This window comes from Neofelis nebulosa, chromosome 6, assembly GCF_028018385.1.
Source record: "Neofelis nebulosa isolate mNeoNeb1 chromosome 6, mNeoNeb1.pri, whole genome shotgun sequence".
NCBI lineage: Eukaryota > Metazoa > Chordata > Mammalia > Carnivora > Felidae > Neofelis > Neofelis nebulosa.
Window position 1 is genome coordinate 33,807,307 of NC_080787.1, and position 27,578 is coordinate 33,834,884.

General features: G+C 40.8%; 1 protein-coding gene across 4 annotated transcripts in view; it reads right to left on the reverse strand.

Annotated features, from left to right (window-relative positions):
• Positions 1–7,557: 7,557 nt before the first annotated feature.
• LOC131515333 (patr class I histocompatibility antigen, A-2 alpha chain-like) overlaps positions 7,558–27,578 on the reverse strand; it is a 32,885-nt gene continuing 12,864 nt past the window's right edge. For 3 of the 4 annotated variants that reach the window (XR_009263569.1, XR_009263567.1, XR_009263565.1), the window contains 4 exons: positions 10,881–10,913; positions 10,696–10,743; positions 10,494–10,532; positions 7,558–9,758 (listed from right to left, as the gene is read on the reverse strand). The gene's annotated coding sequence lies outside the window, so the exon portion shown is untranslated. The remainder of the gene's footprint in view (positions 9,759–10,493; positions 10,533–10,695; positions 10,744–10,880; positions 10,914–27,578) is intronic. The other variant, XR_009263570.1, reaches the window with a different exon arrangement.

Genomic DNA, 27,578 nt, shown 5'->3' on the forward strand with positions numbered 1-27,578 from the left:
AACCTATGGCATATTACTAAGGTGTCTATGCAGTGGGGAAAAGGAAATAATCAGATATTTGAAGGAGACTAGACACTGGCTCTGAGCTGATACTGATTCCAGGAGACCCAAAACTGCACTGTGGGCTACCAGTCACAGTCTGGAGGTTAGGTGATGAATGAAGTTTTAGCTCAGGTCAATCTCACAGCAGGCCTTGCGAGTCTTGAACTTAGTCACTTCCTCCAACTCCAAAATACATAATCTGAATAGACCTACTCAGCAAGTGGAAGAACCCTCACATTGGTTCCTTGACCTGTGGAGTGTGGGATATTGTGGTAGGAAAGGCTAAGTGGAAGCCACTAGAAAGGCCTTTACCTAGGAAAAGAGTTAACCAAAAGCAATAGTGCATTCCTGGAGGGAATAAAGAGATTAGTGTCACCATCAAAGACATAAGGATGCAGAGGTAGTGTTTCTCACAACAGCCCCTTTCAACTTGCCTATTTGGTATATGCAAAAAAACAGATAAGTCTTGATGAACAGCAGTGGAGTATCATAAGTTTAATCAGGAGGGTGACCCCAATGAGGTGCTGTGCCAGATGTGGTTTCCTTGAGAAAATTAACATATTTCCTGTTACCTGGAGTGCAGCTATCAATCTGGCAAAAGCTTTTTTCTTCCATACTTGTTGATAAAGAATACAAGAAGCAGTTTGATTTCAACTAGCAAGACCAGCAATATACCTGCCCTGTCATACTTCAGGGGTATATTAACTCTCCAGCCTTATGTCATAATTTAGTTTGCAGAAATCTTGATCACTTTTCCCTATGACAAGACATTCAATGGTACATTGCATTCATGACATTTTGCTTATTGGATCTAATGATCAAGAAGTAGCAACTGTTACAGACTTGTTGGTAGGACATTTGTGTGTTAGAGGGTGGGAAATAAATCTGATAAGTTCAGGAGCCTTCCACCTAAATGAAATTTGTAGTGGGTCCAGTGTTCTGGGGCATGTTAACATATTTTTTCTAATGTGAAAGGTAAGTAATTATATCTGACCCCTCCTACAGCCACAAAAGAGGCATAATGCCTAGTTGTCCACTTTGGATTTGGGGGTCAGCATATTCTTCACTTATGTGTGGTAGTCTAGCTCATTTACTGAGTGATCTGAAAAACCGTTAGTTTTGAGCAGGGCCAAGAACAAGAGAACTACAGGTACAGGCTGGTTACAAGCTGCTTTGCCACTTGGACTATATGATCTTGCAGGTCCACGCATGCTTGAATTGTGACAGATATAACTACTCTTTGGAGCCTTTGGCAGAGACCCCTATGTGTGAATCACAGTGTGCACACAGGATTTAGGGGCAAAGTTCTGCCATCAATTGAGAATAACTTGTCCCCCATCTGAATTGCCCATCATGAACTGGGTTTGTACAACTCACCAAACCATAAAGTTGGTTGTATATAGCAGCACTCCATCACCAAATATAATGGTATTGGGTTCAACCAGGCTCTGAAGACATGTGTAAATTATGTGAGGAAATGGATCAAATGTTCACTGCCCCAATTCCTTCTACATTTTTACCTAATCTCTCCCAGCCTGGATTTATGAATTCCCTGCACATGGTTGCCTAAGGAAGAGAAAAGTCAGGCTTGGTTTATAGATAGCTCTGCATAGTACACAGGCACTACAAAAGTGAATAGCAGCATGAAAGCCCCTTTCAAGGTCATCTCCTAAGGACAGTTGTGAGGGAAAATCTTCCCAGTAATGCAGCTGGTTGTACATTTTGTTTGGAAGGAGAGATTACCAGAGGTATGATTGTATACCAATTCATAGGCTATGGCCAGTGCTTTGACTGGATGGACTGGATGGATGGACTTGAAAGGAACATGACTGAAAGGAATATGACTGAAAAGTTGGTGGCAAGAAGAACTGGGGAATAGGTGTGTGGACAGAATTCTCTGGGCACAAAAATGTAAAGATATTTATGTCCCATGCAAATGCCCATCAAAAGGTGACCTCAGAAAGGGATGATTTTAACAAAGTGGATAAGATGACTCATCCTATGGAAACCTGTCAGCCTCTTTGCTTAATGGGCTCATGAACAAAGTGGCCATGATGACAGGGGTGGAGATTATACATAGGCTCAGCAACATAGATTTCTCCCCACTAATCTCAACCTAGCTACAGCCACTGATGAGTTCCCAATTTGCCAACAGCAGAGACCACCATTGAGTCCTTGATATGACAATATTCTCTGGGGTAATCATCCAGATACCTGTGGCACGTTAATTACATTGGACTTGCTTCCATTATGGAACATCCAATGTTTTGCTCTAACTAGAATAGACATTTTCTCTGGATATGTACTTGCCTTTGCCAATGATTCTGCCAAACAACATCTATGGACTACGGAATGCAATACCTACTATTATGGTATTCCACACAGCATTGCTCCTGATCAAGCAACTCATTTCCAGCAAATAAAGTATGGCAAGGTGTTCATGGGCATTCAATTCATTGGTTTTACCATGTTCTTCATTATTCTGAAGGAGCTGGCTTGATAGAATGGAGAATGACCTTTTGAAGACTCAGAGTGCCATCTAGGTGCCAATCCCTTGCAGATTTGGGGCAATGTTTTCCAGGGGGCTCTAAACAGAGTCCAATATATGCTGCCATTTCTCTCATAGCCAGGATTTACAGGTTCAGAAATCAAGGATGTGGAAATGGAAGTGACACCACTCACTATTTAGGGATCCACTAGCAACATTTTTGCTCCCTATCCACATGACCTTATGTTATGTGGCTTAGAGGTATCAGTTCCAAAGAGAGGAATTCTTTCACTAGAAGACACAGCAATGATTCCATTGAAATGGAATTTAAGACTACCACCCACCCACTTTGGCTCATCATGCCTCTAAACACTCAAAGACAGTAATTTTTGTACTGAATGGAGTGATTGATCATAATTATCAAGGGCAATTTAGCTGCTACTACACAGTGATGCTAAGAAAGAGTATGTCTAAAATAGAGAAGATAACTTAGGGCATCACTTAGTACTATCATGACCTCTAACTAAAGTCAATGGAAAACTATTCAGGCAGGACTATTAATGACCCAGACCTTTCAGGGATAAAGATTTGGGAGATACATCTATATCTATATCATCTATATCTATATCTACATCATCTATATCTATGTTTATCAATATCTATATATAAAATATATAATATAAATATATTTCTATAAGATAAATATATATACTATTCAGTATATATACTTTCCCCTCCCTCCCATCCCCCATCAACCCTCAATTTATTCTCAGTTTTTAAGAGTCTCCTGTGGTTTGCTTCCTTCCCTTTCTAACTTTTTTTTTCCTTCCCCTCCCCCATGGTCTTCTGTTAAGTTTCTCAAGATCCACATAAGACTGAAAACATATGTTATCTGTCTTTCTCTGTATGACTTATTTCACTCAGCATAATACTCTCCAGTTCCATCCACGTTGCTACAAAGGGCCATATTTCATTCTTTCTCATTGCCAAGTAGTATTCCATTGTGTATATAAACCACAATTTCTTTATCCATTGATCAGTTGATGGATATTTAGGCTCTTTCCATAAATTGGCTATTGTTGAAAGTACTGCTATAAACATTGGGGTACAAGTGCCCCTTATGCATCAGCACTCCTGTATCCCTTGGGTAAATTCCTAGCAGTGCTATTGCTGGGTCATAGGGTAGATCTATTTTTAATTTTTTGAGGAACCTCCACACTTTTCCAGAGTGGCTGCACCAGTTTGCGTTCCCACCAACAGTGCAAGAGGGTTCCCGTTTCTCCACATCCTCTCCAGCATCTGTAGTCTCCTGATTTGTTCATTTTAGCCACTCTGACTGCCATGAGGTGATATCTCAGTATGGTTTTGATTTGTATTTCCCTGATACTATTCAGTTTTTCGAGGTAACTTGACTGATACATTGATATTTCTGGTATTCAGGTTCATCTACATATCAAGCTCTGAATTATTATATTGTAATACAAAGGGAAGAATCTTGCTCAGGACATCAGTAAGATTGTAGACTAGGCCCTATTCCTCCACAAAAATGTTTGAAACAATAAGTAGAGACTGACAAAAATAACTATATAGGAATTCTGGAAATTGCTCAAAGAGGTATAGCCACCAAGCAAACATCCAGTCAAGAAAAGTAACATTCAAAATGGTAGGAAATGTGACATTTTACTCATCTTTGTCTGACTCCCACTCCAGGATGGCATGGGGCATTTGGGACAAAGAGCTTAATTCCCACTTTCTTTCTGTAGGCTGGAAGGAACAAAATAGAACCTACTTTCAACATTCTAACCTCTTGGCTACCCAGGGAAGGGATTGTTCTTTGTCTCATCTGACTCAAAACTCACACAGGAAAACCTAGTATAATATAGATCTCATGCTGGGAACATCTGCAGAAGGTAATGATAAGTGCTAAAACCTGTGAAAGCTATAAGTGAAATGCAGACCCATGGATGCCTGGGACAAGAGATTATAGGCAGAAGAATACAATAGAACATCAATGGCTCAGGTTTCTTTCTTTTTTTTTTTTAATCAGGTTTATTTTAACAAATCAAAGCACACCTAGTTAAAGGTCCAAAAACTCCCCACTGCAAGCAAGGAAGAACACTACAGAGAACTAACCTGGAGGAAAAAGCAGCCAAAACACAAGAGCACCCAGCATACACCAGAAACACTTCCTGAAGCACCAGCCCCTGGACAGTGTAATACCCCTTCTTAATATAGCATTACTCTCAGGAGCAGGAAACATAACAAGCTTTCATAACACACAAAAGACAGAAACCTATACAAAATGATGAGATGGAGGAATTGTCCCCAAAAGAAACATCAAAAAGAAATCACAACTATGGATTTACTCAAAACAGATACAAGCAATATATCTGAACAAGAATTTAGAACAACAATCATAAGAATACTAGCTGGGCTTGAAAGAAGCATAGAAGGCACCAGAGAAGCCCTTGCTGCAGAGACAAAAGACCTAACAACTAACCAAGCCAAAATAAGAAAAAAAAATGCTATAACTGAAATGCAAAACTGACTGTATATAATCACAACAAGGATGGAAGAAACAGAAAATGAATAGGTGACATAGAAGATAAAATTATGGTGGCCCCTGGGTATCTCAGCATCTGACTCTTGATTTTAGTTCAGGTCATGATCTCAGCGTCGTGAGATGGAGTCCCGTGTGGGCCTCTGCACTGGTGCATGCAGCCTGTTTATGATTCTGTCTCTCTCCCTCTCTCTCTCTCTGCCCCACCCCCACTCATGCTCTCTCTCCCTCTCTTAAAAAAATGGAAAATAATGGAACTGAAAAGAAGAGGGGAAGGAAACTGTTAGATCTCAAATGTATATTTAGGTAACTCACCGACTCCTTAAAGCACAATAATATCGATATCATAGGAGTTCCAGAAGAAAAGTGAGGGGAAAGGACAGAAGGTTTATTTGAACAAATTATAGCTGAGAATTTCCCTAATCTGGGGAATGAAACAGGCATTCAAGGACAAGAGGCACAGACAACCCCTTCAAAATCAACAAAAACAGGTCAACACCGAGACATATAGAAGTAAAACTTGCACAATATTCTGAAAGCAGGTAGGGACAAAAGGTCCTTAACCTAAAAGGGTAGACACATAAGGTTAGCAGCAGGCCACTAACTTGGCAGATAGAAGGGAAATGATATATTCAACGTGCTAAATGGGAAAAATATGCAGCCAAGAATACTTTATCCAGCAAGGTTATCATTCAGAATAGAAGGAGAGATAAATAGTTTACAAGACAAGCAAAAATTAAAGGAGTTCATGAACACTAAACCAGCTCTGCAAGAAATATTAAAGGGGACTCTTTGAGAAGAAAAGAGAGACCAAAAGCAACAAAGACTATAAAGGAACAGAGACAATCTACAGGAACAACAACTTTACAGGTAATACAATGGCACCAAATCCATATCTATCACTGATTACTCTGAATGTAACTGGACTAAATGCTCCAATCAAAAGACATAGGATATCAGAATGGATTTTTAAAAAGATCCATCTATATGTTGCCTACAAGAGAGTCATTTTAGACCTAAAGACACCTACAGATTGAAAGTGAGGAGATGGTGAACCATCTATCATACTAATGGATTCCAAAAGAAAGCCAGAGTAGCCACACTGATATCAGACAAACTAGATTTTAAACCAAAGACTGTAACAAGAGATGAAGAAGGGCATTATATCATAATTAAGGGTCTATCCAACAAGAAGATCTAACAATTTCCAGGTACCTGGGAGGCTCAGTCGGTTGAGTGTCCAACTTCGGCTGAGGTCATGATATCACAGTTCGTGGGTTCAAGCTCCACATCAAGCTCTGTGCTTATAGCCCGGAGCCCAGAGCCTGGAGCCTGCTTCAAATTCTGTGTCTCCCTCTCTCTCTGCCCCTCCCTGCTCACATTCTGTCTCTCTCTCTCTCTCTCTCTCTCGAAAATAAACATTAAAAAAATTTTTTTGAGATCTAACGATTGCAAATATTTATGCCCCTAATGTAAAAACAACCAAATATATAAATCAATTAATAACAAATTTAAATGTTTATTTTATTTTAAGATAAAGAGAGAGAGAAAGCACAAGCGAGGGGGAAGAAGCAGAGAGAGAGGAGAGAGATAGAATCCCAAGCAGGCTCCACACCATCAGCATGGAACCCAATGCAGGGTTTGATCTCACAAACCATGAGATCACAACCTGAGCCGAAATCAAGAGTCAGACACTCAACTGACTGAGCCACCCAGGCACCCTCAATTAATAAAAATCTTAAAGAAGCCCACTAATAGTAATATAATAATAGTATATATATATATATATATATACACACACACACACACATATATATATATATACACACACAATGGAGTGGTGTATATATATACAATGGAGTATTACTTGGCAATCAAAAAGAATGAAATATTGCCATTTGCAACTGGGTGGATGGAGCTAGAGGGTATTATGCTAAGCGAAATTAGTCAGGGAAAGACAAATATCATATGACTTCACTCATATGAGAATTTTAAGACACAGAATAGATGAACATAAGGGAAGGGAAGCAAAAATAATATAAAAACAAGGAGGGAGACAAAACATAAAAGACTCTTAAATATGGAGAACAAACAGAGGGTTACTGGAGGGATTGTGGGGGGGGGGGGAGGTGGGCTAAATGGGTAAGGGGCATTAAGGAATATTCTCCTGAAAACATTGTTGCACTATATGCTAACTCACTTGCATGTAAATTAAAAAATAAATTTAAAAAGAAAAGAAACAAAAACACAGTGAGATATCATACCTGTCAGAATGGCTCAAATAAAAAAGACAGGAAATAACAAGTGTTGGTGAGGATGTGGGGAAAAAGGAACCCTTGTACACTGTTGGTGGGAATGTAAGCTGGTACAACCATTGTGGAAAAATTAAAAATAGGAATATCATATGATCCAATAATGCCACTACTGGGTATTTACCCGAAAAAGCAAAAACGCTAATTCAAAGGGATACATGCACTCCTATATTTATTGTAGCATTATTTACAATAGCTAAGATATGGAAACAGCCTAAGTGTCCATCAATGGATGAATGAATAAGGAAGATGTGGAGTATATATGCAGTGGAATATTACTTAGCCATAAAAATGTGAAATCTTGTCATTTTGGCAACATGGATGGACTTATGTTAAGTGAAATAAGTCAGGCAGAAAAAGAAAAATACCATATGATTTCACTTACCTGTGAAATCTAAAAAACAGAACAAATGAAGAAACACAAACAAAAGTAGAAACAGACTCATAGAGAACAAATTGATGGTTGTCAGGGGGAGGTAAGTGGGGGAAGGGCAAAATGGGTGAAGGGGAACTGTGAGGTACAGGCTTTTATTTAAGTCACAGGGGTAAAAGCTACAGCATAAAGAATATAGTCAATGGTATTGTTATAGCATTGTATGATAACAGATGGTAGCTATACATTGTGGTGAGCATAGCATCACGTATAGAGTTGTCAAATCACTATGTTGTACACATGAAACTAATGTTACACTGTGTGTCAACTATACTGCAATTAAAAAAGACCACATTACTGAAAATGGAACCCCATTAACTTCTTAATAATAACTAGTATTTGGGGCGCCTGGGTGGCTCAGTCAGTTAAGCGTCCGACTTTGGCTCAGGTCATGATCTCGCGGTTTGTGAATTTGAGCCCCACGTCGGGCTCTGTGCTGACGACTCAGAGCGTGAAGCCTGCTTCAGATTCTGTATCTCTCCATCCCTCGGCCCCTCCCCTGCTCATGCTCTGTGCCTCTCTGTCTCTCAATAATAAATAAACGTTAAAAAAAATTTTTTTAAATAATGGTAATAACTAGTATTTACCTGACCAGGACAAGTGCTAGGATGCAAGTCCATCTAAACTAAAGCTACTTGTAGTCTGTGAGCCAATGCTAGTCTATACCAGTCTACAATGTTTTGTTACTAGCCCACCATGAGAACTGGAGAGTGAGAGTAAACTGGAAAGCTCTACAAAGGTTTCCTTATAAGCAAAATATAAGGATTTACATTATTCCCTTGAGTCTACTAAACAATTTGCTGATCAGCTATTTGTAGACCACATTTGAGTAGAACTATCTTTAAACTAAGAAACTAGACTTAAAAAAAAAAAAAAGCTTTTTGGAGGTGTTACGTAAAAACTGATAAATGTTAGGGGCACCTGGGTGGCTCAGTTGGTTGAGTGTACCACTTTGGCTCAAGTCATGGTATCATGGCTTATGGGTTTGAGCCCCTCCTCGGGCTCACTGCTGTCAGTGCAGAGCCCAATTCAGATACCTTGTCCCACTTCTATCTCTGCCCCTCCCCCACTTGTGCACGCTCTCTCTCTCTCTCTTTCAAAAATAAATAAACAACAACAACAAAAAAAAACTGGATAAATGTTAGGGATCCTTTCCTTAGAAATATATCCAAGTATGAGGAAGTATAAAAAATTAATATAAAATGTCAGTGCACAGACTGGATCTTTAAAATCTAGTAAGAACAAACACAGGGAAAAGACATTTTGAGTAGTCACTTCACCGGCCTACAATACCACTCCACTTATTTGTAAGTATAAACTGGTGTAGACAAGAGCTGGATCCTATAACAGACTATCAGGTTGTCATTCCCACCAAAACCACCTCCATGACCACCACCAAAGTTTCCAGAACCACTTCGATCTCCTTGCTGGATGAAGCACCAGCCATCTCTTGCTTAGATAGAGCTTTCCTTACTTCACAGTTGTGACCATTCGCAGTATGGTGTTGTAGACAATCTTGTCTACTGAGTCATGGTCATCAAACGTTACAAAAGCAAAGTCTCTCTTTTTGCCACTGCCTCGGTCAGTCATGATTTCAATCACTTCAATTTTCCCATACTGTTCAAAATAATCTCTTACATGATGTCCTTCAGTATCTTCTTTAATGCCACTGACAAAAATCTTTTTCACAGTTAAGTGAGCACCAGGTCTTTGAGAATCTTCTCTGGAGACAGCCCTCTTTGGTTCTACAACTCTTACATCCAACTTGTGTGGTCTTGCATTCATGGCTGCATCCACCTTCTCCACAGTGGCATATGTGACAAACCCAAAGCCTCAGGAGCTCTTGGTGTTTGGATCTCTCATAACCACACAATTTATAAGTGTTCCCCATTGCTCAAAATAAGAGCAAGAATGGGCACAATCCTTCAAGGAAACAAAGAAAAAAAATCAAAAATTCAAAGATGGGGGCTGAGGGCCTAACCCAAGCCTGATCTTAGGCTGACCTGGCCACATAAACTATCTCTGTCCTGGACACAGTACAGGCCTGGGTGATGTCCCAGTCCCTGTCATCACAGATCCTGGTGGGACAAAGTTCTACTGAAGAGACAAGGACAAAGGAGCAGAGAAAATGACTTTGCTTAGGAGTGACCATGTCAAAGCCCAAAATGCACTGAGCACCAACTGGTCACAGTCCCATCCATGCTGGTGCCTCACAGCCTCTCCTGTAACCACATGCAACAGACGAAGCACAGCAAACATGTGTATTCTGGAAGGTTCTCAGTGCTTCCATTTATTTCTGTTCTCAAATTTAAGGAATCATCTCTTTTAAATAACCCATCAAGCAACCCCCCATGATAAGAATGTGGAAAAAAAAACAAATTTATATTCAGATTCCTATTTTCAATATAAAAAATGTTGCAACTCAGTGCAATATGAAGTTAAGACAGAGATAGACATCTAGTCCTGCCTCTGCTAGAACAAGAAAGTAGATTAGAAAAGGGCAAAGGTCAATGTGGGGAGGTGTCGTGGTGGGCAGCGTGTTGGGCCAGTCTCTCCACCTCCCTCATTATGCTAAGTCACATTCAGACACACTTTGCAGAAAGAAAGTGTAGTCAGAGATTCCTGAAGTCACAATGGGGAGTGGGATTGAGAACTAACCTTGCATTACTTAGTCCCCCACAAGGTGGCTGGCTCACACTGTGAAAGAAAATAATCATGAACAAATTCAAGTCAGTCGCTTTTAAGTGGTGACATTATGAGCAGCCCACCATATGCTCAAAATGTCCCACTCAAAGAATCCCCATAACCCAGTCGTGTCCCCTCTGTTTAACCCCACACTTCAGGCCTCTCAGGGCCTTACCTTTAGGAGTTGTGAGAGACACATCAGAGCCCTGGGCACTGACATCACCTGGGGTAGAACAAACAGGACTTGATCAGAGCCACGGGAGATGAGACTAAAGAAGGAGCTATGGTGGGGGGTGAGCTCCCCATGGGGTCCTGTCTACACTATCCCAGGGTTTCAGGGATCACCCCCTCCATACTTACATGCAGCATGAGAGTAGCTCAGTCCTTTTCCTCCTGTGGGAAGAAGACATCATGACAGAGGCCAGGGAGAAAGCCATGATGTCCTAAAGGAATCTCCCTAGTCCTGGATCCCAGGAAAGTTTCCAGAACTCTTAACCATACCCAAGGCAGGATCAAGAAACATAAGAAAAGTCCATGTGTGTGGACCAGACCAACTGCACTTCTGGAGTCTGTCCTCAGCAGGGGAATGCCCTTCTGTCCTATGACTATTGGGAATCAGGTCCCCATCATCAGATTCATTGGGGTGAAAATTTGCCCTTCACTTTCACATGTGATTTACTAAAAGTGTGAGTGTTAGCAGTCAGCTCCAGAGTGAGCAAGCACATGCATGTGGATGGTACTTCCTATTAACAAAACAGGACAATCTGCCACCGGGACTTGAAACCCTGCAGTGGAGTCAGAAAACTCAGATCCTCCCACCTCTTCCCTACCTGGGCTCTTCTTCCTCCAGATCGCAATGCCAGACCACAGCTCCAAGGAGAACCAGACCAGCAATGATGCCCATGACGGGGATGGAGGGCTGAGAAGTGACTTTGGGAAGGGGAAGGAAGGTGAGGGCCCTGACCCCAGGCATCAGCCCCCACCCTGCTGGAGTTCTCCACAAGGGCTCCTGATTCTTCTGACAAGAGGGTCTATGTCCAGGTCTCCCCCCTTATCCTGTCTCAGCATGAGGGGCTTAGGCAGCTCCACCATGCTGCCTGTGGCACATGTATCTCTACTCCTCTCCAGAAGGCACCACCATAGCTGCCCCCTTCTGGAAGGTCCCATCCCCCAAAAGTCTGGTGTCCACAAGCGCTGTGTCCGGGTGTGGTCTTCCCTGTCATGCTGCCAGGTCACAGTGATCTCTGCAGGGTAGCCCAAGGCCCAGAACCTCAGAGTCACCTCATGTCAGAGGTGGGGTGGTAGGTCATGTGTGTCTTTGGGGAATCTGAGAAAAAGGCTCAGAAAGTTAAAAAAATTTTGCTTTGGTCATAGGTCACACCAGCAGCACTCATGTGACTATCCTGAGAATGGATGTGGCAACTGAAGTGGGGGAAGGGAGCACAAAACCCAGATGCCAGCCTGGACACAGGGACCTGAGATCATTTCTTATTCCTTGAAAAGTTCTAGGATGAAGACAAGACAGGACAGATGAGGAGGCTACAGCTCTCTGAGGGAAGAAAGGGATTTCTGGTTCTGATCTGGGTGGAAGCAGAGTGACTCAGAAAAGTTCAAACACATAGTACATGGGGCAGAGAACAAGGCCTGAGAAAGTCCCCCACAATTCTTAAAGCTGCTAACAGAGAATCAGAGGGTATTGCTATTTGGTTATTTCAGGGATGGATGGTTTCTTCCTCCATCCCTGGGGGACTGGATCCCTTAATTGTTTCTGAGAGAAGGGCTGGGCCTCTAGGCTAGTTAGTCACTCTTCTGGCAGAGGATCTGAACTGCCAAGACTTAATCCCTCGACTCCTGATCTATGGTATTGGGGCATCTATTCCATTTTCCTCCCCCCTTCCGGGAAGCACAGCCTTAGTCTCTGGAGAGATCGCAGAAGTGCTGAGGTGACCCTCCCAACTGCGCGCTGCAACCTCTCCTTCCCTTTCTCCAGGTACCTGCGGAGCCTATACCACGCATGCACGTCACCTCCAGGTAGTTCCTCTGGTGCTCCGCCACACTGGCCGCCTGCCACTTGTTCAGGAACCGCCTGCCACGGTTCAGGAACACAGGTCCTCATTCAGGCACAGTTGTAGGCGAACTGCCAATGTCTACTGAGCAGGGATCCATAAGAACCCACGAACCCACCGGGCAACCATAGGTCACCTGGAAGGTGAGACCCTGGCCATGCCCCCAAAGTCAGCCCTGCACACAGTCCCACTCCCTTGAAGCACCCCCTGCCTGCCTGCCTGCCTCAATGATGGGGAGTGGTGATTGGTCACAACCAGTTTCCAATTCAACAGTGGAGGAATCCCTGTGGGGTCTCCCTGGGTGGAGGGTCAGGGTTGGATTCTGAGGCCTCCAGAGGAAGCTCCAAACCAGAGTCTAGAGAAGACGCTGTCCTGCCCATGGGAGATAGGGAGACTCGTGACCTGCGATCCACTCAGCTTTGTTCACTGGCCTCACTCTGGTTGTAGTGATTTTAGTTAGACCCTTGGTGTAGAAATGTGTCTAAGAATATTGCAATCAGACTCATAAAGCTCCTAAGTTGCTGTACTTTCTAAATATATATATATATATATATATATATATATATATATATATATATTGTGTATATATATATATGTATATATGTGTGTGTGTGTGTGTGTATATATATATATATATATATATATATATATATATATATTGTGTCTCTTTTATGGTGGTATTTTTTTTTTAAGTTTTAATTTAGGGGCGCCTGTGTAGCTCACTCGGTTAAGCATCCAACTTCAGCTCAGGTCATTATCTTGTAGCTTGTGAGCTCAAGCCCCAGGTCGGCTAAGTGCTGACAGCTCAGTGCCTGGAGACTGTTTTGGATTCTGTGTCTTTCTCTTTCTCTCCCCATCTCACACTCTGTCTCTCTCTCTCAAAAATAAACATTAAAAAAAATTTGTTTAAGTTTTAATTTAAATTCTACTTAGTTAATATATTGTGTAATATTAGTTTCAAGTGTACAATACAGTGATTCAACAGTTCCATACATCACTCTGTGCTCATCACAAGTGTAATTCTTAATGCCCATGAACTATTTCACCCATCCCCCCACCCGCTTCCCCTCTGGTAACCATCAGTCTGTTCTGTATAGTTAACAGTCTATTTCTTTGTTTCTCTCTCTCTCCCTTTTTCTCTTTGTTTATTGATTTCACTCATATGTGAAATTTAAAAAACAAAACAAAGAAGCAAAGGGGGAATAATATAGAGGATTCATAATTGTGTTTTTATTTTTTATTAGATTTTAAAAAATGTTTTATTTATTTTTGAGACAGAGAGACAGAGACAGAGACAGAGGTGCAAGCAGCGGAGGGGCAGAGAGAGAGGGAGACACAGAATCCGAAGCAGGCTCCAGGTTCTGAGGTGTCAGCACAGAGCCTGACTCAGGGCTAGAACTCATGAACCTCAAGATCATGACCTGAGCTGAAGTCAGATGCTTCACCAACTGAGCCACCCAGGTGCCCCTTAGTTGTATTTTACTTTTAAGATTTATTTTATTTTTTTAAATTTTTTTTTTTTTTTCAACATTTTTTTATTTATTTTTGGGACAGAGAGAGACAGAGCATGAACGGGGGAGGGGCAGAGAGAGAGGGAGACACAGAATCGGAAACAGGCTCCAGGCTCCGAGCCATCAGCCCAGAGCCTGACGCGGGGCTCGAACTCACGGACCGCGAGATCGTGACCTGGCTGAAGTCGGACGCTTAACCGACTGCGCCACCCAGGCGCCCCAAGATTTATTTTAATTTTAGAGACAGTGCTTGCACGAGTTGGGGAGGGGGCAGAGGGAAAGAGAGAATATTTTTGTTGTTGTTGTTTATTTTGAGAGAGAAAGTGAGTGGGGGAGAGGCAGAGAGAGAGAGAGACAGAGAATTCCAAATGGGTCTTTCATATATGGCCTTTATGATGTTGAAGTATGTTCCTCCTATCCCTGTTTTCTTGAGGGTTTTTATCAAGAAAGGATGGTGTATTTTGTCAAATGTTTTTTCTGCTTCTATTGAGATCATATTCTTCTTTGCTTTTATTAATGAGTGTATCACCTTGATGGATTTGCAAATATTGAACCAGCCCTACAGCCCAGGAATAAGTTCCACTGGGTCATTGTGAATAATTCTTTTAATGTACTGTTGAATTCAATTTGTTAGTGTTTTGTTGAAAATTTTTGCATCCAGTTTCATCAGGGATATTGGTCTATAATTCTCCTTTTTAGTGGGGTCTTTGTCTGGTTTTTGAATTAAGGTAATGCTAAGCTTGTAGAATGAGTTTGAAAGTTTTCCTTTCATTTCTATTTTTTGGAACAGTTTGAAAAGAATAGGTATTAACTCTTCTTTAAATGTTTGGTAAAATTCCCCTGGGAAGCTATCTGGCCCTGGACTGTTGTTTGTTGGGAAATTTTTGATTACTGATTCAGTTTATTTGCTAATTATGCATCTGTTCAAATTTTCTACTTCTTCTTGTTTCAGTTTTTGCAGGTTGTATGTTTCTAGGAATTTATCCATTTCTTCCATATTTCCCAGTTTGTTGGCATATAATTGTTCATAATATTCTCTTATAATTGTTTGCATTTCCATGGTGTTGGTTGTTATCTCTCCTCTTTCATTCACAATTTTATTTATTTGGGTTATTTCTCTTCTTTTTGATAAGTCTAGCTAGGGGGTTATCAATTTTATTAATTTTTTTTGAATAACCAGCTTAGTTTCATTGATCTGTTTCTGTTATTTTGTTGTTGTTTTATTTTGTTTTGTTTGTTTCTATATTGTTTATTTCTGCTCCAGTCTTTATTATTTCCCTTCTGCTGGCTTTAGGCTTTGCTTTCTGTTCCTTTTCTAACTCCTTTAGGTATAAGGTTAGGTTGTGTATTTGAGGCTTTTCTTTCTTCTTGAGGAAGACCTGTGTTGCAATATACTTTCCTCTTAGGACTACTTTGGTTTATAGCATGTGCCCCTTCAAAAGAGCATACCTGTATCCCTTGGATAAATACCTAGTAGTGCAATTGCTGAGTCGTAGGATAGTTCTATTTTTGATTTTTTGAGGAACCTCCATACTTTTTTCCAGAGTGGCTGCACCAGTTTGCATTCCCACCAGCAGTGCAAAAGAGATCCTCTTCTCTGCATCTTTGACAACATCTGTTGTTGCCTGAGTTGTTAATGTTGGCCATTCTGACAGGTGTGAGGTGATATCTCATTGTGGTTTTGATTTGCATTTCCCTGATGAGTAGTGATTTTGAACATCTTTTCATTTGTGTGTTGGCTATTTGCCTGCTTCAATGGGAAAATGTCTATTCAAATCCTCTGCCCATTTTTTAAAATTTTCTTAATGTTTAGTTACTTTTTGAGAGAGAGAGAGAGAGAGAAAGAGAGAGAGAGTGCAGGTTGGGGAGGGGCAGAGAGAGAAGAAGACACAGAATCTGAAGCAGGCTCCAAGCTCTGAGCTGTCAGCACAGAACTCAACGCGGGGCTCTAACTCCTGAACCATGAGATCATGACGTGAACTGAAGTTGGATGCTTAACTGACTGAGCCACTCAGATGCCCCATCTTCTGCCCATTTTTTAATCATATTGTTTGGGAGGTTTGATGTTAAATAGTATGCGTTAATTATATCTTTGGGGTATTAACCCCTTATCAGATATATCATTTGCAAGAGAAGGAGTTAAGATGGGAGAGGAGTAGGGACAACCCTAAGCTTACCTTATCCCTTGAACACAGCTAGATAAAGATCAAATCATTCTGAACACCCAAGAAATTAATCTAAAGACTACACAACCAGAAGCAGAAAAACAGCACATCATGGAAGATAGGAGCTATGGAAAGTTGATGGGGTGGGGGGAGAATTTCAGGTGCTGTAGAGGGGAAAGGGTCCTGGTCACGGAGAGAGGAGCCAGACAGAGAGAGAGAGAAAGCACGCGCAGGGGATTGCACAAGAAAAACACTTCCCAAAACCAAAGGAGAGGGGCTCACTATTGCAAGTTTTTATAAGCAGTGGAGCTCAAATTCTGACGTTTTAGAAATCTGCACCATCACTGGGGTCTTGCCTGGCAGGCTCAGTAGTGCTCTGGAAGGGAAGGAGGGTGGAGACCCAGGAGCAGACAGTGTAGTCTGAGGATCCCTTGGATCGCTCAGGTTGAAACAGTTGCCTTTCTAGGAATGTATTTGGGAGTAGTGGCATGGCATCTCCAAGGACAAAAGAACTAGCACCACCAAAGTGCTGCCCTGTTCACTAGCATAGGAACAAAGACACCGGTTAAAGGCAGCAAACCTTGGTACCAGCTTTTTGCTGCACTTTACCATAAACGCCAAACCTCTGTGCATTCATGCAACTGTTTTCTGGGACAAACCAGGACAGATCACAGTGTGGCAAGATCCTCCCTCAGAGGCTCAGTATGAGTCTGAGCTGTACAGATCCTTAAAATCTGGAGTTTTGAAACCCAGCTGCTTGCCTGAGATGAAACATGGGAGTACTGTGCACCCTGGTAGACAGACAGCTTAGACACAGACAGGGCGAAGGCAGAGATCTGATGGAAACCAGGGACACAAGAGGGGTCATTGTGTGCTTTTCTGTGGGGGCTTCCTGAAGAGTGGCAGGCGTGAACTCCCTGCTCTCTGGAGGAGAGAACAGAACGATGCCATCCCCCCCCATCAGCACTGACTGACTTCAGTGAGCAACACAGTACCCCCCAGTGAAGGCTTGCACAAAGCCCCATTCCCCTGTGTCCTGCAGGTGCATTTCCATGAAGGGCATGTCCACCAGAGAATCAGTGCAGCAGGCCCCTCCCCCAGAATGCCAGCACAAACCCCTGGCATGCACCAAGTCTATGATCATAGAGTGCTTCAAAGCTTCAGCTCTAGGGGAAACAGGATCTAGCTTATTCTACCAAGCAGACCAAAACATACCTGGTTAAAATTTGCCACACAGTGGACAAGGTCCAAACACCCCACACACAGGCAAGAAGAAACTCTGCAGAGGACTGACTTGAGGGAAGGAACAGCCAAAACACAACAGCAGAATGCACAATCTGAAACACCTCCTGAAGCACCAGACCCAAGGTGGTATAAGACCTCTTCTTAATATAGCCACTATTCTCAGGAGCAGGAATATAACAGACTTTCCTAACATTCACACAAAAAAGAAGTGACCTAGAAAAAATGACAAGATGGAGGGATTCACCCCAAAAGAAAGAACAGGGAGAAGTAATGGCCAGGGGGTTAATGAAAACTGATATAAGATGCCTGAACTAGAATTGAAAACAACAGTCATAAAGATACTAGCTGGCCTTGAAAAAAGCATAGAAAACACTAGACAGTCCCTTACCGAAGAGATAAAATAACTAAAAACTACTCAGGCCAAAATAAAAACTACTATACCTGATATGCAAAACTGACTGGATGCAATTACAACGAGGATGGACGAAGCAGAGGAAAAAATCAGTGATATAGAAGAAAAATTATGGAAAATAATGAAGCTGAAAAGAAGAGGTAAAGACAAGTATTAGATCATGAATGTAGACTTAGGGAACTCAGTGATCCCTTAAGATGTATTAATATTGGTATCATAGGAGTCCCTGAAGAAGAACAGAATGAAAGGGGGGAGAAGGTTTATTTGAGCAATGATAGCTGAAAAGTTCCCTAATCTGGGGAAGAAAACAGACATCAAAATTCAAGAAGCACAGAGAACTCCCATCAAAATGAATAAAAGCTGGCCCACACCAAGACATATCATAGTCAAATTCACAAAATACACAGACAAGAAAAGAATCCTGAAAGCAGCAATGGAAAAAAGTCATTAACCTACAAGAAAAGACAAATCAGATTTGCAGTAGGTCTGTTCACAGAAACTTGGCAGGCCAGAAGGGAGTGTCATGATATATCAAGGTGCTGAATGGGGAAAACATGCAGCCAAGAATACTTTATCCAGCAAGGCTGTCATTTAGAATAGGAGAGATAAACAGATTCTCAGACAAACAAAATCTAAAGGAGTTTGTGATCACTAAACCAGCTCTGCAAGATATGTTAAAGGGGAAATAGGATGCTTTGAGTGGGAAAGAAAGACCAAAAGCAACAAAGGCTAGAAAGGAACAGAGAACATCACCAGAAACACCGTATGGCAGTGGCTAAGTTCATATCTATCAATAATTACTCTGAATATAAATGGACTAAATGTACCAATCAAAAAACATAGGGTATCAGAATGGATAAAAAATACAAGATCCATCTGTATGCTACCTACAAGAGACTCATTTTAGACCTAAAGACACCTACAAATTGAAACTGAGGAGATGGAGAACCATCTATCATGTTAACAGACATCAAAAGAAAGCCAGAGTAGCTGTACTTATATCAGACAAACTAGATTTTAAAACAAAAATTGTAACAAGAGATGAAGAAGGGCACTATATCATAATTAAAGGGTCTATCCATCAAGAAGATCTAATAATTATAAATATTATGCCCCCTAACTTGGAACACCCAAATATATAAATCAATTAATACTAACCATTGAAAATCTCATTGATAATAACACAATAATAGTAAGGGACTTTAACATCCCACTTACAACAATGGACAGATCACCCAAGTAGAAGATCAACAAGAAAACAATGGCTTTGAATGACACCCTGGACTGGATGGACCTAACAGATATATTCAGAACATTCCATCCTAAAGCAGCAGAATACACATTCTTTTTGAGTGCACAAAGAACATTCTCCAGAATAGATCACATACTGGGTCACAAATCAGCCCTCAACAAGTACAAAAGATTAAGATCATACCATGCACATTTTCAGACCACAACACTATGAAACTTGAAGTCAACCACAAGAAAAAATTTAGAAAGACCCCAAATACATAGAGATTAAAGAATATCCTACTAAAGAATGAATGGGTTAACCAAGAAATTAAAGAAGAAATTTTTTTTTAACATTTATTTATTTTTGAGACAGAAAGAGACAGAGCATGAATGGGGGAGGGTCAGAGAGAGGGAGACACAGAATCTGAAACAGGATCCAGGCTCTGAGCTGTCAGCACAGAGCCCAACGCGGGGCTCGAACTCACGGACCGCGAGATCATGACCTGAGTCGAAGTCGGCTGCTCAACCGACTGAGCCACCCAGGCACCCCAAGAAGAAATTTTAAAAATACATGGAAGCAAGTGAAAATGAAAACACGACAGTCCAAAACCTTTGGGATGCAGCATAGGTGGTCCTAAGAGGGAAGTATATTGCAATAAGGCCTACCTCAAGAAGCAAAACACAACCTAACTTTACACCTAAAGGAGCTAGAAAAAGAAGAGCAAATAAAGTGTAGAGCCAGCAGAAAAAAAGGAAATAATAAAGATTATAGGAAAAAGAAGCAATATAGAAGCAAACAAAGAGTAGAACAGATCAATGAAACTAAGAGCTGGTTCTTTGGAAGAATTATTTTTTAATTAAAACAATTTTATTACTATAAAGCCAAGACTTATAAAGAAGAAAGTTAAAGCATACAGAAATTTAAGGATTACAGTTTTCCATACTGAGTTCCATACTGGTGTAACACCCTTCAGGTACCCAGGAAACTCTGAACCAGCAGTGTTCAGGAGGTGAATAGATCGCAACACAGACCAGCTTCTGAAGAGTGTCCTGAGGAGTGACTGGGTGTAAGGTAAACACATGTCCTGAAGCTTTCACTCTAGGGGCTAAAAGAATTAATAAAATTGATAAACCCCTAGTCAGACTTATGAGAGAGAGAAAGGACCCAAATAAACAAAACCATGAATGAAAGAGGAGAGATCACAACCAACACCACAGAAATACAATCACAAGAGAATATTAGGAAAATTTATGCTCCAACAAATTGGGCAATCTGGAAGAAATGGATATATTCCTAGAAACATACAAACTACCACAACCGAAACAAGAAGAAAATTTGATCAAACCCATAACCAGCAAAGATATTGATCATTAACCACAAATTACCCAACAAACAAAAGTCCAAGACCACATGGCTTCCCAGGGGAATTCTACCAGACATTTAAAGAAGAGTTAATACCTATTCTTCTCAAACGGTTCCAAAAAATAGAAATGTAAGGAAAACTTCCAAACACCTTTTATGAGGACAGCATTATATTGATTCCAAAACCAGACAAAAACCCCACTACAAAGGAGAATTTCAGACCAATATCCATGATAAACATGGATGCAAAAGTTCTCAGCAAGATACTAGCAAATTGAATCCAACATTAAAAGAATTACTCACCATGATCAAGTAGGATTTACTCCTGGGGTGCAGAGGTGGTTCAATATTCACAAATCAATCAATGTGATGCACCACATTAATAAAAGAAAGGATAAGAACCATATGATGCTGTCAATAGATTCAGAAAAAGCATTTGACAAAATACAGTATCCATTCCTTTTTTTTAAATATTTTTTACTGCTAATTCATTTTTGAGAGAAAGGGTGTGAGCAGGGAAGGGGCAGAGAGAGAGGGAGACACAGAATCCAAAGCAGGCTCCAGGCTCCATGCTGTCAGTACAGAGCCTGATGCGGAGATTGAACTCATAAAATGCAAGATCGTGAGCTGAGCCAAAGTTGAAGCTTAACTGACTGAGCCACCCAGGCGCTTGTACAGCATCCATTCTTGAGAAAAAACCCTCAACAAAGAAAGTATAGATGGAACATACCTCAACATCATAAAGTTCATATACAAAAAACCCACAGATAATATCATCTTCAATGGGGATAAACAGTCTCTACAGTTCCTCTACAGTCAGGAATAAGACAAGGATGTCCACTTTCACCATTACAATTTAAGATAGTACTGGAAGTCTTAGCCTCAGCAATAAGACAAGAAAAGAAAGAAGGAAAGAAGAAAGAAAGAAAGAAAGAAAGAAAGAAAGAAAGAAAGAAAGAAAGAAAGAAAGAAAGAAAGAAAGATGCTGGAGAGGATGTGGAGAAACAGAAACCCTCTTGCACTGTTGGTAAGAATGCAAATTGGTGCAGCCATTCTGGAAAACAGTGTGGAGGTTCCTCAGAAAATTAAAAATAGACCTACCCTATGACCCAGCAATAGCACTGCTAGGAATTTACCCAAGGGATACAGGAGTACCGATACATAGGGGCACTTGTACCCCAATGTTTATAGCAGCACTCTCAACAATAGCCAAATTGGGGCGCCTGGGTGGCGCAGTCGGTTAAGCGTCCGACTTCAGCCAGGTCACGATCTCGCGGTCCGTGAGTTCGAGCCCCGCGTCAGGCTCTGGGCTGATGGCTCGGAGCCTGGAGCCTGTTTCCGATTCTGTGTCTCCCTCTCTCTCTGCCCCTCCCCCGTTCATGCTCTGTCTCTCTCTGTCCCAAAAATAAATAAAAAACGTTGAAAAAAAAACAAAAAAAAACAAAAAACAAAACAAAAAAAACAATAGCCAAATTATGGAAAGAGCCTAAATGTCCATCAACTGATGAATGGATAAAGAAATTGTGGTTTATATACACAATAAAGTACTACGTGGCAATGAGAAAGAATGAAATATGGCCCTTTGTAGCAACGTGGATGGAACTGGAGAGTGTGATGCTAAGTGAAATAAGCCATACAGAGAAAGACAGATACCAAATGTTTTCACTCTTATGTGGATCCTGAGAAACTTAGCAGAAACCCATGGGGGAGGGGGAGGAAAAAAAAAAAAAGAGGTTAGAGTGGGAGAGAGCCAAAGCATAAGAGACTCTTAAAAACTGAGAACAAACTGAGGGTTGATTGGGGGTGGGAGGGAGGGGAGGGTGGGTGATGGGTATTGAAGAGGGCACATTTTGGGATGAGCACTGGGTGTTGTATGGAAACCAATTTGACAATAAACTTCATATATTGAAAAAAAACATGAAAGAAAGAAAGAAAGAAAGAAAGAAAGAAAGAAAGAAAGAAAGAAAGAAAGAAAGAGGCATCCAAATCAGCAAGGAAGAAGTCAAATTTTCACTATTTACAGATGACATGATACTCCATGTAGAAAACCTGAAAGACTCCACCAAAAATTGCTAGAATTCAGCAGTCACAAGATATAAAATCAATGTATAGAAATATGATGCATTTCTTTTTTTGTTTTGTTTTTTTTTTTTTCTTTTAGGGAGAGAAAGTGCTAGCAGGGGAGAGGAGCAGAGGGAGAGAGAGAGAGACAGAGAGAGAGAGAGAGAGAGAGAGAGAGAGAAGAGAGAATCCCAAGAAGGCTACATGCTCAGCACAGAACCCAACACAGGGCTTGATCTCACAACCATGAGATCATGACTGAGCCTAAATCAAGAGTCGGACGCTTAACTGGCTGAGCCACCCAGCACCCCACTGTTGTGTTTCTATACACAAGTAATGAAGCATCAGAAAGAGAAATCAAGAAATCGATCCCATTTATAATTGCACCAAAAACCATAAGATACCTAACCCAAAAGGGAAAATATCTGAACTCTTAAACTACAGAACACTTATGAAAGAAATTGAAGAGGACATAAAGAAATGGAAAAACATTCCATGCTCATGGATTAGAAGTACAAACATTGTTAAAATGTCTATACTACCCAAAGCAATCTACACATTTAATGTGATCCCTATCAAAACATCACCAGCATTATTCACAGAAATAGAAAAAACAATCCTAAAATTGTATAGAACCAAAAAAGACCATGAATAGCCAAAGAAATTCTGAAAAAGAAAAGCAAAGCTGGAGGTATCATGATTCCAGACTTCAAGTTATATTACAAAGCTGTAATCATCAAGACAGTATGGTACTCTCACAAAAACAAACTTATAGATCAATGGAACAGAATAGAGAACCCAGAAATGGACCCACAAATATATGGTCAACTAATCTTCAGCAAAACAGGAAAGACTATCCAATGGAAAAAAGACAGTCTTTTCAACAGACAGTGTTGAGAAAACTGGACAGCAACATGCAGAACATAACTGGACCACTTCCTTATGCCATACACACACAAAAAAAAACTAAAAATGGATGAAAGACCTGAATGTGAGACAGGAAACCATCAAAATCCTAGAGGAGAACACAGGCAGCAACCTCTTTGACCTCAGACAGAGCAACTTCTAACTAGACACAGAGGCAAGGGAAACAAAAGCAAACATGAACTATTAGGACTTTATCAAGATCAAAAGCTTCTGCACAGTGAAGGAAACAATCAACAAAAATTAAAGGCAGCCTACATAATGGGATAAGATATTTGCAAATGACATATTGGATAAAGGGTTAGTATCAAAAATCTATAAGGAACTTACCAGACTCAACACCCAAAAGACAAATAATCCAGTTACAAAATGGGCAGAGGACATGAATAGACACTTGTCCAAAGAAGACATACAGATGGCCATCAGACACATGAAAAGATGCTCAATATCACTCATCATCAGGGAAATACAAATCAAAACCACCATGAGATACCACTTCACACCTGTCAGAATGGCTAGAATTAATAACAAAGAAACAACAGGTGTTGGCATGGATAGGAGAAAGAGGAGTCCTCTTACTCTGCTTGTGGAAATGCAAACCGGTGTACCTACTCTGGAAAACAGTATGGAGGTTCCTCAAAAAGTTAAAAATAGAACTACCCTATAATTTTGCAACGGCACTATTAGGTATTTACATAAAGGATGCAAAAATACAGATTCGAAGGGGTACATGCACCCCGATGTTTATAGCAGCATTATCTACAATAGCCAAACTATGGAGAGAGCCTAAATGCCCAACTGATAAATGGATAAAGAAGAGGTGGCATATATATACAATGGAATATTACTCAGCCATCAAAAAATGAAATCTTTTTCTTTTTCATTTACAATGATGTGAATGGACCTAGAGTGTATTATGTTAAGTGAAACAAGTCAGGTCGAGAAAGACAAATACTATATGATTTCACTTATATGTGGAATTTAAGAAACAAACCAGATGACTGGCTCAGTCGGTTGAGTGTCTAACTCTTGATTTTGGCTAAGGTCATGATCTCACAGTTCGTGAAGTCGAGCCCTGCATCAGGCTATGCACTGGCAGCAGAGAGTCTGCTTGGGATAATCTCTCTCCCTTTCCCTCTGCCCCTCCCTCTCTCAAAATAAATAAACTTAAAAAAAAAGAAAATAGGGGCGCCTGGGTGGCGCAGTCGGTTAAGCGTCCGACTTCAGCCAGGTCACGATCTCACGGTCCGTGAGTTCGAGCCCCGCGTCAGGCTCTGGGCTGATGGCTCGGAGCCTGGAGCCTGTTTCCGATTCTGTGTCTCCCTCTCTCTCTGCCCCTCCCCCGTTCATGCTCTGTCTCTCTCTGTCCCAAAAATAAATAAAAAACGTTGCAAAAAAAAAAAAATTAAAAAAAAAAAAAAAAAAAGAAAATAGATGAACATATGAGAAGGGGAAAAAAGAGGAAAGAGGAAAACAAAAGATGAGAGACTCTTTTTTTTCACTTCACTCATTCCTTGTTTTTTATCCATTTATTTTTTGTTTTACTTTTTATTTTATTCTCAAATTAGTTAACATACACTGTAGTCTTGGCCTCAGGAGTAGAACCCAGTGATTCATCTCTTACATATGACAGCCAGCACTCATCCTGAAGAGTGCCCTCCTTAATGCCTGTCACCCATTTAACCTCCCCCACTCTGATCGCCCTTCAGTTTGTTCTCTGTATTCAAGAGTCTCCTATGGTTTGCCTCCAAGTTTTTATCTTATTTTTCCACAAGAGACTCCTTTTTTATTTTATTTATTTTTTAAAATTTACATCCAAATTAGTTAGCATATAGTGAAACAATGATTTCAGGAGTAGATTCCTTAACATCCCTTATTCATTTAGCCCATCCCCCCCCCACAACCCCTCCAGCAACCCTCAGTTTGTTCTCCATATTTATGAGTCTCTTCTGTTTTGTCCCCCTCCCTGTTTTTATATTATTTTTGTTTCCCTTCCCTTCCGTTCATCTGTTTTGTCTCTTAAAGTCCTCATATCAGTGAAGTCATATGATTTTTGTCTTCCTCTGACTAATTTCGCTAATAATACCCTCCAGTTCCATCCACATAGCTGCAAATGGCAAGATTTCATTCTTCATTGCCAAGTAATACTCCATTGTATATATATACCACATCTTCTTTATCCATTCATCCATCGATGGACATTTGGGCTCTTTCCATACTTTGGCTGTTGTTGATAGTGCTGCTATAAACATGGGGGACATGTGTCCCTTCGAAATAGCACACCTGTATCCTGTGGCTAAATGCCTAGTAGTGCAATTGCTGGGTGTAGGGTAGCTCTATTTTTAGTTTTTTAAGGAACCTCCATACTGTTTTCCAGAGTGGCTGCACCAGCTTGCATTCCCACACAAGAGACTCTTAATGATAGAGAACAAACTGAGGGGTGATGGAAGGAGGTGGGGAGAAGATGGACTAGATGAGGGATGGGTATCAAAGAGGGCACTAGTGATGAGCACTGGGTGTTATATGTAAGTGAGGAATCACTGAATTCTATTCCTAAAACCAATAGTTTTAGGACTGTATGCACTGTATGTTAACTAACTAAAATTTAAGTAAAAAGTCAAATTAAATTAAATTAAATTAAAAAATAATAAAGTGTATTTTGTCTATGTATTGCTACACTTGCTTTTTTAAATTTTCATTTCCATTTGCATAGTAAATGTTTTTCCATCCCTTCAAGTTCTGTCAGTGTGTGTCTTTGGGTCTGAAGGGCAGTAACACTAGTGTGTTTTCAGCTGTATTCAGGATAGTTGAATAATTTTAAATAAACGTATGACCCTGGTATTGCTTTTATTTGGAAATTAAGTATGGTTTAAGGAGATGCATTATCAGTGGCAAGTTGACAAGTTATGGACTTGTATATTTGATGTGTCAACTTGATTGGGTGACATGGTTCCAAGATACTTGACTGGGAGAATCCTTTTTTTTTTTTTTTTCATTTTTTTTCCAATATATGAGATTTATTGTCACATTGGTTTCCATACAACACCCAGTGCTCATCCCAAAATGTGCCCTCTTCAATACCCATCACCCACCCTCCCCTCCCTCCCACCCCCCATCAACCCTCAGTTTGTTCTCAGTTTTTAAGAGTCTCTTATGCTTTGGCTCTCTCCCACTCTAACCTCTTTTTTTTTTTTTTCCTCCCCCTCCCCCATGGGTTTCTGTTAAGTTTCTCAGGATCCACGTAAGAGTGAAACCATATGGTATCGGTCTTTCTCTGTATGGCTTATTTCACTTAGCATCACACTCTCCAGTTCCATCCGCATTTCTACAAAGGGCCATATTTCATTCTTTCTCATTGCCACATAGTACTCCATTGTGTATACAAACCACAATTTCTTTATCCATTGACTGGGGGAATCCTAATACAGATGTCTATTAAGCAATGGGATAAATAAAACATTGATGAGGTTAAAATACAGGTCTTAAAACAGCACTATGGAAGGTTGGGTAAACCAAAGAGACCCCGTGCTTGTCCCCCAATGTTAAAAAGCCCCCAAACAAGGGGCGCCTGGGTGGCTCAGTTGGCTGAGCATCTGGCTCTTGATTTCGGCTCAGGTCATGATCTCACAGTTCGTGAGTTCAAGCCCCATATCGGGCTCTGCACTGACAGCGTGGAGCCTGCTTAGGATTCTCTCTTCCTCACTCTCCGCTCCTCCCCTACTTGTGCACTCTCTCTCTTTCTCTCAAAATAAGTAAGTAAACATTAAAATATATATATATATTTTAAGCCCCAAATAAGATGGCACTAGTTACCCCAGTTTGGAAGAATTTAAAAAGTAAGAAAGCAAAGATCACAATGAAAACTCTGATCAGGAACAGTCAGGCAAATTACCTGAGATAAGATTGACAAGATAGGTAAGGTAGTTTGACCTGACCCCTTGCTGGGGATCCAAAGCCTTGTACATAAGAGTGGGTAAAACGATCAGGGAATAGAGAGCAGAAGATTCCAGGACTCCATTACACAGGAGCCACATGCAAAGGCGGCATGATAACCTGTTCCTGATGCACTAATGTGGCC